Here is a 12,863-nt window from a genome sequence, read left to right on the forward strand (position 1 = left end):
TGTCCTTGCCACGAAGGCCCCAAGGACGTAGGGCACACAAGGGCCCAAAGAGACTTTTGAAAAACAACCAAAAGCCCCCGGGCAAATCCCTTTTTTGTCTGTTCATTTGTCATCCTTTTTCTTTAAGCTAACCTTGCGCTTTGCCTAATCCATCCAGAAAGTAATTCTTTGGTTAAATCTGGGATTTGCATCCCGATATTTTTTTTTTTTTAGAGTTTAACTATCCTAAGAGTTGTTAAAGTAAACTCATACCAAGGATAGTGTTTAATGGTCATACTTTTAAGTGATTATCATAATTTTCCGAATGGCGGGGTGAGCTGCCACCTGGCCTTGGAATTAGGAAGATCTTGGTTGATCCTCCCCCTTCCTACATAGTGACTGATGGGGGGTCACTGAGCCTCTCAGAGCGCCAAACTCTCTAAGCCCACAAATTCCTGAGCAGCCACTAATCTGAATTAGTGGACAGTGTTCTGCACTAGGGGACTCTATAACCATGAAAGCACAGGACCAGTCAATTAATTGATCGATCTAGAATGTGTAGGACATGGTGCCAGGTATTGGAAATGCAAAGCAGAAAAAAATGTCCCTGTGTTCAAAGAGCTTATATTGGGAGGAATTAGTTTGCACAAACATAAATAAATACAAAGTACGTGTGCTACACCCTCCCCCTGCCCCCACCCTGGACTTAGTCTCCTAGCGTGGTTGGAGGTGGGTTCATGGTTCTTACTTTCCACCACCAGAGTGGGGCTAACTCTTTCCCCCTTAGGATTCTGGGGTAACCCTTAGGGATCGTAGCTTCTAATGTTGTTATTCCTGAGTCCCTATGCGGTGGGTTTGCCAGTATCAGTCAACTTACTTGACATAAATTAGCGTTTATATAAGGGTGTTTACGGAGAAGAACAGCAGCTAGAAGGCAGTAGGCATGTTTGCCATTCCATACTTACAAGGTCCCTGGGGTGAATGAGCTCAAACGTAAAGTCATGAGACAAGTTATAGGAGCAGAAGGATGCGTTGTTACTCCTGGCCCCAGAAGTCATTTTCTCCCCTGGCACAGCCTCCACCAGGTTCACATCTGGCCTGCTGGCAGCCTCCTTGCTGGCGGAGGGGTTCCAGGTTATAGAGCAGTCCCCTGCTGGGTTTCAGCCACTCACTCCCCTGCCTTCTGAGGGGCTCCTCACTGGACTTTGCTGCCGCTGTTACCAACTCCCGTTGCTGAGGGACCTCTGATAGTTTTTCCAACCTTTTGAAGCCCATGTGGTCATAACCTGGTTAATTCTGTCTCCAAGTACTCAATCCCCTAAGCCACTGCCCCTCCCCTTCTGCTGCCAAGTTCAAGTCTTGGTTGCCTCGAAGAAGGAAGAGAACAAAGAGATAGTGAAGGAGTGCATCAGTCCTTTTGTATTCAAACTTACTTGGGGCTCTGTGCCCGCACTCTCTCAGTAACCCAGAAAGCTCCTCATCACCACACGCGAGCAGCCTTTCCCCCCCAGTCCAGTCACTCATGGCCAGAATGGGGCTCACCAGCCTTCACCTGTTAGACGCAAGCTAGGAGAGAAGAGAAGACTGTAACACACCAGGAAGGCCTGATCCCAGCATGTTCTGAGGGACAGAGACAGCGGCCACCAGTCCATACAGAAGGATCATTGTGGGGGCATGTTTATTTGGTTTTAAACGTCATACTTTCCATGTTTTGTTGTATTTTTATTTTCTTAAATATTCCCCACGACATTTTCATCTGGTTCAGCAGGCACTCTAAGAGCTGGGCCCTCATTGACCAAGCCTTCCTTTCCAAATACAAAATAAAGACCAGGTTAGTATTTGGTGACCTAGGATTCAGGAGAGGCTTGATTTCTAATTTACCTCTTATACTTCCCAGCTGCGTGACTTTGGGCACTTCATTATCCACTATGCCTGACGAGCAGATTTCTAGGACTTAACCATTTATTACTTCCTCGCATGTACTGGGTATCACGTAAAGCAAAGGCAGAAATATGGTCTCTGTCCTCATGGATGCTACTTTGAGGGAGTGGGATGGGGAAAGAAATAGTATTACAAAGGATATTAAATTTAAATATATGCCGTGTAGATGCAGCGTAACTTCTAAGTGGAAGGGAGGTTTCCTGTAGAAGGTGGTACCTCAGTTGAGCTCAGCCCTTCCTAGGCTTAGGGTTGAGATCTGTATTGGTGGAGGGGTTCTCCATGTGGGGGGAATCACAGAAAGCATTCATGTATTTGTATATTCGCATAATCATCTTTATTTTCTTTAAGTTCTAAGTGAAATTTGAACAATCAAGAAAGAATCCTGTTTTCCTCCAGGCCCATCCTGGTGGGTTGGCTCTCTGAGTTTCCCCAAGTAGATATACTCATTTGCTGAAGGACCCCCATTGTGGGTGTCCACATGGAATAATCATTGAGATCTTTTCTTGGATGTAGTATCTGTGAAAGAGAAAGACACAGAGAGAGACAGACAGATGCAGACAGAGAGGAAAGAAGGAGGAAAGGAAGGGAGGGAAGGAGAGAGGAAAGGAGGGAAAAGGGAAGGAAGGAAGGAGGAAGAAAAAAGGAGGGAGGAGGAGAAAAGAAATTTGGGAGGAGGAAGGGAAAGGAGGAAGAAGAAGGGAAGGAGTTGAAGGAGGAAGAGAAGGAGAAAAGAAAGGAGGGAGGAGGAAGGGAAGGAAGGAAGGAAAGCCGAACATCTCTGAAGTATTCTTGCCAACACTATGCTGAATGCTGGCGATACCCCCCCCCCAAATGAGAGAAGCTGGAGAAGCCTCTTGAGCTGCACCAGACAGAGCTCCTTTCCACTTTGGGGGAGGGAGATAATTGTGCAGGGCCCTGTGGTGAAAGTTGTCCCGGGCGCCTGCCACTCCAAGCCCTGCCCTGTGGACAGAAGTCTGGCTGATTGCTGTTTGTGGGCTCCACAGCTGTTATTACCGCACATCAGCCTCCTCTCCCCATCTTTTCTGATGGCGTTCAGATAGAAAGAGTCTGGGAACAAGCTGCTAGCCTGCCATTATTCTTTTATGTTTAATCTTTTACAGATTATTGTTCTGGCCGATAAAATGGCCACTTTTTGGTGGTTGAATAAAAATACTGGGATCTAAGCTCATCTTCTGTGGGCTCACAGAAAATATACTCAGGATGACCTGACTAGCAGACAGGATGATGGGATAAATAAAATGTACCTGCACTTGTTCCCACATGATTTCTGGTTCTTTTATTATTTCTCTATAGTTTGAAAGCTTTTCATCCCATGAAGTTTGGGGGTGTTCAGTGTGGCTGCATCTGCTGAAATTGTATGGATCTGTTTTTCAGGCAGCACTGCTCCACGTGACCCTTCATCCCCACCCCAATCCAGGCATTTTCACCGCTTCCCTCCTGCTCTCCTCCCTCAGCTCCCTGACTCTGAGTCCCACCTTCCCCAGCTCCCCCCTGGCCACCGGTCACTTTGTGAGATCTGTGATGTCAGTGTGCTAATGATAATAGTAATACCCTACATTTGTTCTGTGATGGGGCTCATGCTTCTCAAAGTGTACACTGGATCCCCTCTGCAGCCTGGGAGGGTATACAAGGTAGGTAGGGGAAGTCCCCATTTGACCGATGAAGACACAGTGGTTCCAAGAGGACCAGTGGGAATACTGGATTCTATGACTGACTGAGGGTATAAAGACCATTCCCTGGTCTCTCCTCTCTTATCTCTTATTGTCTTCCCTTATCATTTGTTTTGATGAGAGAGAACAGTAAGGCTAGGTATGCCAGCATGAAAGAGAAACTCCTGACTGGTAGACAGAATGAAGCAAAGACCTCCTCACCCTACCTCAGAAAAACCAAATTAAAAAAAATTCAAAATCGTAATACGCATTGTGGATAATGGAAAGAGTCACAACCTGGTTTGTCCTCTGCATTCAAGGCCTCCTTTTGTCCCTCTCCTACCCCCCCTAATTCCACATCTCATAAACTAATGTGGAATTTGAGTCAGTGACCAACCACAATTCCCTGTGACGCATGATGAAAGTGCTGCCCACACCCAGCTGGAGCTGAGGGGCTCGGGGTGCAGAATGAGACCTAGATTTTTTGGACCTGGCCAATTTAGAATTTTATATGCTTGACTTTGCATATTTGTTACAAGGGGTTTGTCTTTTCTTTTTCGGAGTGGGTGGAACTCCTTGAAAAATAAATAAATAAAATGTTTGAAAATGAACTGATATTGGAAAAAAATCACCCCTTTTTAACAGCATGGGAATGGGAGGACCTCAAAAAGCTGCCAGTGGAATCTGGTGGGGAATTGGGGAGTTTAGGCAGCCAGCCTTTTCCATGGGAGGTGCTTTACATTCTGTCTGTAATAGTGAGGGTAGATGTTAGAGAAAATTGCATTAATCTGTTAGTGATTAGGCCTGGTCTGGGACATGGTCCAGCCTCTGACGTGAGCTGAGAAGAGTGCCTTGCCTCTCCAGAGGTCAGCATCTGCCCCAGATCTGGGAGTTTTTGTCTTTCCCCCTGTTGCAGAGGAAAAAAAAAAGATGTGTTTTTCAAGGTTAATGCCACTAGCTGCTGCCTTAGGGGATTCTATGTAGGCCTGGATGGGAATATGAAAATAGAGAGATACTGAGTGTCTATTAGGGGCAGGGAGTAGGGAGGAGGTCCTGGGGGAAGAGATCCCTTCAGACCAGGAGACTGACCATGTGTGGCTGATGTTCCAAGCCATGTGGAATAGATGGGTCTTTCAGACAGGCTCGTTGTGAAAGTCATTGGAAACCCCCGGAGCTTGGAGGAGCCAGAGTGGGACTGTTTTCTTTCCTTTGCCTTCTGCAGATTGATTACAGGTTTCCAGGAAAGAAAAAAGCAACATCAACAACAGACCTGCTTGCCTGGAAGTGGTCAGACCTTTCAGAAAGTGTCATTAATTTGTGATTGCTTTAGTCCCATATGCAAATTGGATTAAAGCTGAGTAAATTATTGGATGCAAGTCAGGCCTTTCTAGTTGATACTGCTGCTGACATCCTATCACAGAAAGGGCAGCAGAGATGGGGGCTTCCTCCTAACAACTGCCGGATTTTGAGAACGACATTTTTTACTTACCTTTCTGTCTCACTTTTCATGGTACAAGGTACTTCTTGAGGAAGAGGACTTGGCATTCTGAGCACTTAGTCCAGTGGGCCGCAGCATGTAGTAGGTGCTTAATAAATGCTTGTCAGATTGAACCTAATTTCCTCACTACTAGTAGCCAATGTAGGGGGGAGTCTAAGTGAATGACCACCCCAAGTTTTAGAGGTGAGGAAACTGAGCCTCAGAGAAATTGACCCGCTTAGGGTGACCCAGCTGATAAGCATCAGAGGTGGGCCTCAAACTTAGGTCTCCTGACTTAAAGACCAGTGCTGTTTCTGCTGTAATAATTATACTGTAAAAGTAATAACATTTGTGTAGGATTTTAAATGGGTTATTTCATTTGATAATCACAACAAGCCTGTGAGGTAAATATTATTATGACTTCCTACAGCCTAAAGAACATCAGAGGCATAATTCAAACTCAGGTCTTCCTGGCCCTAATCCAGCATTCGTTATGCCCCCTAGTGGCCATTTCCCCATCTCTAGGACCATGGTCTTACTATATTACTGTGTCACCTGTTGATCTCATCAATTCCAGTGGGCTCAGTTATCACCTTAATACAGTGATTCCGGTATCTCCTTATCTGGTGCTAACCCCTCTCAGACCTTCTTACATCACCAGCTACGCCCTAAAGGCATCTCAGTCTCTGTGTGTCCAGAACCGGGCTTGTCATTGCCTCCAGCCTTCCCTGTTCCCTTCCTGGGTACTGGGGAAGATGTGAGCTTCAGCATCATTCTTGTACTCTCACTCGCTCCCACCTTCCCAACATGGCCACAACAGGTCCCTTTCCAGTCTGCTACCCCACCTCTGTTTAGGCATTTCATCAGCTCTAGATTGTATTATTGTGATAGTCTTCAAATTGCCCTCCCTGCCTGAAGTCTCTCCACTCCCGCCCTCTGCCAAGATAATTTTTAAAGGGTTGTTCTGACCGAATCCACTCCCCTTCCCCACTCAGGGAATGTCAGAGGCTCCCTGTTTATTCCAGGATCAACCATAAACTCATCTATTTTTCAACTAAAGGTATTCACAGCTTGGCTCCTTCCTACTTTCCAGTCATCCCCCCTTTTCTTTCCTCCACATTCTCTGCTGTCCTCTTTCTGTTTTTTGAACACAACCCTCATTTTCCATTCTGTGCCCCCTCTCTGCTGCCTCTTAATTTCCTACTTCCTTTTGTGACTCAATTTAAATCCTGCATTCTGCAGGAAGCCCTTCCCTCCCTACACAGACTGCCGTCTGTCTGTTCTGTGTGTAACCTTTGTGTTCATAGTTGTTTACATATTATCTCTGCTGTTGAGATGTCAACTTTGAGGGTCTTTTTTGGTCTAGATTTTAGCAGCATCTGCCATATACTAAGCATTTAATAAATGCTTATTGACTAACTCACCAACTAATGCATTTCAGAGAAATCTAGAACATCTCCCACTATCAGCTCCTAGTAATGCTTTTCTGAAGACTTGTACCGACTTATTTGGGGGATATTGGTGGCCATTCTAGTTAAGCTCCTGAGGGCAGGTCTGTTTCACTTTTTCCTCTGTTAGCCCAGCCCCTGGCGCAGTGCCTACCACAAAGTAAACTCCTTAAAAATAGTTGTTGATTAATTGAAAGACTGACTTACAGAGGTGACCTGGAAATCAACAAGCATCAGGAAATTGAAGTATCCAGGGGAAAATATCTTTACACTCAAATAGGCTATGCAATTTTTGCTAATCTTTAACTAGAAGTAGAAACACCTAACACTGTTTCAGGATTGAAAGTACAGCTTTTGAAAAGTTGGCTTGCTTACGATAGAATGTTTGTTTTAATGTTCTTGCAGATTTCCTTGACCGTTTGAACCAGAAAACACGCTGTCAGACAGCCTCTTATTGGTAAGTCCTTTCTGTTTAATTTTTAAAGGAAAATACTTGCAATTGCATGTGACTCAAGAATTCAAGTGGAATGTTGCTTGACTTGTACTGTAATTAAATGGTTATTCACCCACCTTTGGGTTTTTTCCCTAGAATAACTGTTTTCCATGCTTGCAGAAAAAAAAGTTGTACATTCTTGTTGGTGGCCAAAAGACCTTTGAATACAGGTAGGACATCATTGGGGAAAGAGTAGCTATTAAACAGTCATTGTTACTGGAAAAGGATCTGAGGGTCTGGGGGACTACAAGGTCATTATGAGCCCCCCTGTTGTTAAATGAAAGCCAGGTTAAACTAACAAGACCTTAAACTGGTCTGAGAGGCACAGGTAGTGTCAAGAAAGTGGAAAGCCTATATAGCCTTGGTTGGACTCCATCTGGAGTGTTGTGTTCAGGGCTAAGGGAAAAGATTGAAATTTAGATGGATTGTAGAGGAGACGATGGGCCAGAACAATAAAAAGGCTGAAAATCATGCCTTATGTGGAAAGAGCGAAGACTTTTTAGCCTGGAGAAGAGGTGATTGGGGGTGGTGGAGATAGAGATGGAATGAATCACTGTTTTCATATATCCGAAGGGCTGTAATGCATAAAAGGAATTAAACTTTTTCTGCTTCTCCCCAGTGGACAGAGCTAGGAGCCATCCTGTGGAAACTAGAAACTATAGATTATCAGCTGAATGTAAAGAGATTAAAAAAAAGCCCACCTTGCTAACGATCAGGGTACCCAAAAGTTTAATGGAATTCCTTGTGAGCTTATCCCTTCCCAAGTCAAAAATGGATACCACTTATAGAGGGAGGCTTTGATTCTGCCAGGCCTTGGTCTCAGTGACCTCATAAGTTCCTTTGAATTCTCAGATCCTGTGATTCTATTACCTGAAAACCTCTCCTGGAATCCAAACATTCCTAAGCCCCAGCTTGTGGCCTCTTATTGCAAGCCCTCCTTAATGCAGTAACGTTTTAAGATAGCAGAGGAATTTGAACTCCCGGGATCTAGCCTGTAGCTGAAGACTGATCGGCCCACTTCTTACGCAGGCCCCTGTCCTCCTGAAATTTCTCCTTCTTATGACCTATTTGCTTGTGGTATGATGAGCAATTCACTAACTGAATTCTTTAGGGATGATCCTATGTTTTGGGTAGAAAAAGAAGTATTTCAATGGGGACTTTGATAGAGAGTTACAGGCTTTTCCTTTTGTATTGTGATTGTGATGAGAAAGGGAAAAATCCCTTAGAGCAGCATCCCTCTCTGGGATACTAGGTTTTGACTGATACCAGATGAAAATAGGCCGGGTTAGACCAAGTGTTCTTTTGCTTTGAATAATTTATTAATTTTTTTTTTTTTACAACATTGTCACTTCCCAGTAACTCCTCCCTACCACCCATAGGACCTTCCCTTGTAACAAAGAGATCCACAGTAAATCAGTATGTTGGCCATGTCTGAAAACATGCCTCCTTCTCCATCTGCAGCCCACTACCTGTCTGCTGAGAGTCAGGAGGCATGCTTTCCTGCCCATCCTCTGAAGTCAAGATAGTGCACTTCATTGATGAGAATTCTGAAGTCTCTTGTCCGTGTTTACTTGGACATTATGATGGTCACCTTGTAAATTATTGAACTCATTTTGCTCACTTCTCTCTGAACCAGTTCAGACAAAACTTCTCAAGCTTCTCTGAGTCTTTCATTTTGAGACAGTATATAAATAGCATAGTAATATAACGTATGTTCCATGTAGCTGGAAAGTCACTAGCAGGATGATGGGATGGAGAGCAAAAAAGGCCTCTTAAGGAAGGTGGGATTTGAGGTGGATCTTGGAAGAGACTGAGGAAGCCAGGAGGTAAAGGTTGGAAGGGAGTATATTCCAGGAGTGGGAGACAGACACCAGTGAAAAGGTATAGAATTGGAGGAGACAGAATATTGAGTTTGAGGAACAGCAAGTAGTCTTGTATCCCTGAAAGGAGGAGAGTAAAGTGTTAGAAGATCAAAAAGACAGAAAAGGGGGTAGGCCTCTTATATTCCCTTTGCATATGAGACCTTTATCAGAGATATTTGCTGTGATGATTTTTCCCATTTGACTACTTTTCTTTTTATTATGGCTGCATTGATTTTATTTGCATAAAGGCTTTTACAGTTTTATATAGTTGAAATTGTGTATATCATCTTTTATGATCACCTCTGTCCCTTATTTAGTTAAGAAATTTCACCCTAGCCAGAATTGTGCCTTCTTTCATTCTCTTCTAATTTTAATGATAGAATCTTTCATATTTAGGTCATGTATCCATTGGAACTTGTTGGGGCATATTGCTCTAGAGATATCTTACAAGTATCATGGGTTGTAGTAATACAGGGTTATGGCTAGAAGACTAGTTAGTGTCATGGATGAGTGTTTAGGTAACTTTAAAGCTGGGTAGAGCAGTGCCCATGAGAGGGTATTCAGTACAGGTTCACAAACACGAGTGACCAGTGTGGTTTTAAGTTGTTCTAGCAGTCTGGGAGATTGGCAGGGGTAGGCAGCCAAAGGCTCCAAGAAGGTGTTTCAGGTTGGTGTCCAAGCATGACTAGACCAGAAGCACAAGGTGAGGGGCCTGGGCACACAGTGCCAGTGAGCAGGCATCAGAACATAGGCAGGTGTGGTTAAGCCATGATTTAACATAAATCAGAGAGGAGAGCTGGGTTTACGCCTTAGTTACTTCATTGGTTGATGAATGAGTCAGTCTAGATAATCTCCTTGGCCCCTCTGATTCTGGGGTGCTGAGAGGGGCCCATGGAGAGATTTCAGGGGATCCGATGAACTTGGTTGAGAAAATAATTGCAGCTTTATTTTCCATAGTTTCTAATTGTGATTTAGCACCTCCTTCTATTATAAATCCAGGCAACAAACCAGACAAGGGTTGGTGATAACCTGTGACTCTGTGACCAAGGGAAATCACAGATCTTTAACGATTACATTGACTTTGTCACAGATATCTCAAAATAGTGTTTGTGCCCATCATGCCTTTAAAGTTGCATCAAAATTATTAAATCTGCCATCAGATATATTACAAATTGTTCCTTTAATATTTTGATAACTGTACTTCAATATAATTGGTGTCCTTGGTAAACATATATTTAACGACATTACTCTGAGAAGGGATCCATGGGCTTCACCAGACTGACACAAAGGACTCCATGATAGAAGCAGGACCAAGTGTCCCTGCTGTGAGCTTTAACCATCCCTTGGTCTATGAACTCAAGCTAGAAGGTCATAGGAGTTAAGGATGTACAGAAGGAGCCAACCTGGGTTAGAATAAGGGATGACAGTGCAATGGTTTGGTTGATTTCTACTTTTCCTTAACCTGTTCGCTTTAGTGTACGAGGGCCAGTGGGTCTGCACCAATGGCTGGTTGTTCTCAAGTGTAGCATAAGTGGAAAATGAGATTTTCCTGTTCTTCCCTTTCCACCATGGGGTGCCCTTACACTGTTGAAAACTCGGGGTGCTTAGCCCTCCCAGTGAGTCAGAAAGCAGAGGCCTTCCTGGGAGTCGGGCTCATTGAACATGGTGCCCCCCCTCGTACTTGTAGACTTGTACACTAGAGGTGTGGAGGAGAGTGGGCCAGCCAGAAAAGGGACTGAAGAGGGCGAAGGACCGGTGCTGAGGGGGCAGCTGGCATGGTGATTCTCAAGAGGCAAACCTTTTTGTGGTATCAAAGTACTGGAAGCTAAGGGAGTGCCTGGCCCTCGTTTGGGAAACGTGATGGTACATGAATGGCATGAAAGAGTGCTATTGTGCTGTAAGAAATGATGATTTCAGACAAACCTGAGAAGACTTGTATGAGCTGATGCAGAAAAGCAGTGTGTGCGATAGCAATGACACAGTAAAGGCCGCTCAGGGACTCTCCTCAGTGCATTGACCAGCCATGATTCCACAAGACCAGCGAGGATGCTTAAGACTTCTCTCCTGGCAGAGAGGTCATAGACTGAGGAAGCAGAATGAGCCGTCGTTTCTGGACATGGCTGTTGGAAGAACTCGTTTTGTTTGACTGCGCATATCTGTGACAAGGGTTTTCTTTGGTTTTCTTTTCAAATGGAGAAAGTTGGGAGGAGATAAAATTATATTTGTTCATTGAAAACATTAAGCTTTAAAAAGGGAGTGCCTGACATTATGTCCCATAGATGTCATTGACCAGAGACAGAGAGGAGCTGGGGCCCATCCGTAAGAGAGCCGTTAGATGGGAACACAGTCAGCGAGTTCATCAGATGAAATTAGGTCAAATAAGTGGGGTTAGGAGAAGATTTGGGGGGAGGCACAAAAGCAAGTGTTTACAGGTCTACCATATTTGTTTTGCTTGGATGCAAAGGATAGGACAAGTAGAAATCGGTGGAAATGGCAGAGGCCAGTTTGGATTTTCTGCAAGGAAAAAGGCCCTCCCTGATCAGTGATTAGATTAGAACTCTTGGGACTTAGACCCAAATCTTCGGACTCTTCTGAGCCGAGGCCGCCATCTTGTCACCTACAGGACTTGGAATCTGCAGTTTGTTAGAAAGCCATAGATCGTATGTCTGAACGGTTCAGTCAGGTAGTAAGCTCCTACTGTGTGCCGGGCCCTGCAAAGAAAAGCAAGTAGCAGGCTGTCCTGGAGGAGGTCCCAGTGGAGATGTCACCACGCAGACCACCATGACCATACAAGAGAGGCAGGGGAGGGGGAGGCAGTCATTGCTGTGTCCTAGACACGTGGGGGTTTGTGTCGCTCTCCCAGGATCTTGGTGCGTAAGACCCAGATTAATCCCTGCTGTGCCGTGTACGTCAAATAGGTAATGAGAGGTTATTGATTCTGACTCTGACACTTTTCGTAGTGGGTTTTGCATGTGTGATGTTGCTAGCGTTTCTTCTTTTCCCCAAGGTTCTGGGCTGATAAAAGCCTCTCTACCAAAGACACTAAAATATGTATGGGGGGCAGGGAGGGACTGGGGGTCCCTTGGGCTTCTGTTCCCATATTCTCATCGCAGTGGTTAAGGCTGAATGGGCTCATGGGGCCTTGGAAGGAAGTCTTCCAGCTGAGAGATGGAGGAGACAGGGCGCCTAAGTCTGTGGGGGAAGGGGGAGGAAGATGGAGGGGGAGGGGCTCAGGCACCCTGCCCTGGCCTCTGTGGGCTGTGCTCCTGAAGGTGATCTGTGTGTTAGTTAGGGTTAGCGAGATGTTCCTGGAGGCCTCTGGGTCATGACGCCGACACACCATCTTCCTGAGTCCCCATCGCACAGATCAATCGTCTGAGACTCCTCAAGGGTGAAGCCTGCAAAGCGGACATCTGGCCATCCATTCATTGAGGGGCCATGTTGCCTTAGGGTGGGAAGTTCTGGGAGTGGTAATGAGGGTGGCAATGGGGCAGAGTGGGCCTCCCCTCTCGAGGTCTTCAGGAAGAGACTGGAGGACCCCTTGTGGGATACGTTGGAGAGGCGATGCTTGTTGTGTCCCCCACCCCCAGTGAGAGTTTGTTGGGGTTTGGAGTCATAAAGTAAGTGGAGTGCTGAGATGATGGGGTCGCCCACCCTTTTATTCTGAAGGTGAAGAGACTCAAGGCCCAGAGCCCGCTGTCCTCAACTGCAAACCCAGTATCCCTCTCTGCTTCTACAGAGGTGCGTGCTGTAATTCCAAAATCCTGGCACATGTGTGTATGTGTGTGTGAGGGTGTGTGTGTATGAGTATGAGTGTGAGAACATATGTCATTTCCTTCAAGGAAAGCTTAGAGAATGAACTGGAGGAGAGGCATCTTCTCTCTTTGATAAGATTGTTAGCTAGACAGACAGATGGATAGACAGGCAATCTTAGCTAGGGGGATAGATAGATAAATGAACAGAGACAGATGGATAGACAGGTAATAGATAGAC

At 45.2% G+C, this 12,863-nt stretch overlaps 1 protein-coding gene across 5 annotated transcripts in view; it reads left to right on the forward strand.

Annotated features, from left to right (window-relative positions):
• The window catches only part of GNG12 (G protein subunit gamma 12), a 136,647-nt gene that overhangs the window by 48,260 nt on the left and 75,524 nt on the right, over positions 1–12,863 (forward strand). For 3 of the 5 annotated variants that reach the window (XM_069093376.1, XM_069093378.1, XM_069093377.1), the window contains exon 2: positions 6,921–6,972. The exons of 1 other annotated variant lie outside the window; for it this stretch is intronic. The gene's annotated coding sequence lies outside the window, so the exon portion shown is untranslated. Of the gene's footprint in view, positions 1–6,920; positions 6,973–7,925; positions 7,936–12,863 lie in introns of those variants that run through there. One more of the 5 variants, XM_069093379.1, reaches the window with a different exon arrangement.

Source organism: Petaurus breviceps, unplaced genomic scaffold, assembly GCF_028583685.1.
Source record: "Petaurus breviceps papuanus isolate PSGF00001 unplaced genomic scaffold, PetGlider_PUasm1.0 208, whole genome shotgun sequence".
NCBI lineage: Eukaryota > Metazoa > Chordata > Mammalia > Diprotodontia > Petauridae > Petaurus > Petaurus breviceps.